This window comes from Cornus florida, unplaced genomic scaffold, assembly GCF_030987335.1.
Source record: "Cornus florida cultivar Cherokee Brave unplaced genomic scaffold, ASM3098733v1 CherokeeBrave_3.0.0_Hap2_Chr03, whole genome shotgun sequence".
Classification (NCBI taxonomy): domain Eukaryota; kingdom Viridiplantae; phylum Streptophyta; class Magnoliopsida; order Cornales; family Cornaceae; genus Cornus; species Cornus florida.
Window position 1 is genome coordinate 22,098,986 of NW_026775573.1, and position 942 is coordinate 22,099,927.

Sequence of the window (942 nt, forward strand, 5' to 3'; positions counted from 1 at the left end):
ATTTCATGATTCTCTAGATTGATGTGTGCTACAATTGTGACTAGTTTGATGGGTCTTGCTTAGATTTGGTGGGTTATTCTACACTTAGTTTATTTGTTAGTTAGGTAAACAATTCATGCATGAATTTGATGGTCCATGCTTAATATTGCAATTGATAGTCGTATTTTGTTCACAACAATGTATTCCCCATTAATGGAAAGCAAGTGGTTAATTACATGAGCTTAGTGGTGATTCCAACACCCTAAGACCTCTTTTCATATCTCTAAATCCATATCTCTCACTAGTTTACTTTAATTGCATTTTAATTCCCTTACATCTTAGTTTAATCAACCAATTTCTATCTTTTGCTATCAATTGATACATTATAGTCGAAGTTAAATTCCAACACGTATAATCTCTGTGGACGATCCCTACTCGCTATACTTCATTAGTTGTAGTAGTGGTTTTTATAAATATAAATTTAACTAGAAAAGCTTCCGAAACCACATTCATATTGACTTTGCAAAGCGACCTCTCGCACTAAAAAGTTTGTTTTCTAAACACATGGAAAGGGACTGTCAATGGTTGAAGCACGCAAAATTTAATATCTTGAAAATAATCAGTAACTAGTTCCAATTATGTTATATTTTTTTCTTTATATGAAACCGTGTTATTATTGTTTGAATTTATGATAGTGTTGCCGGCAATGTTTTCCTGGCTTCATGCTGAATGATGGGAGTCTCAATCAGAGCTTAGGTTCATGCATGAGCTACAGCTGCTTCAATGTTAATTGGAAATTAGTATAAATAACCTAACTTCCAGATTGATGGTTCATTAAGTTTAGATTTGTCGATTATTCAAGTACTTAAGTTACACATTTGAAGAGTTGTCAATCACAAAGAATAATTTGCACGCAGCCGCTTAACTGATGATCATGCATATGTTGTGTGACAGTCAATGTGA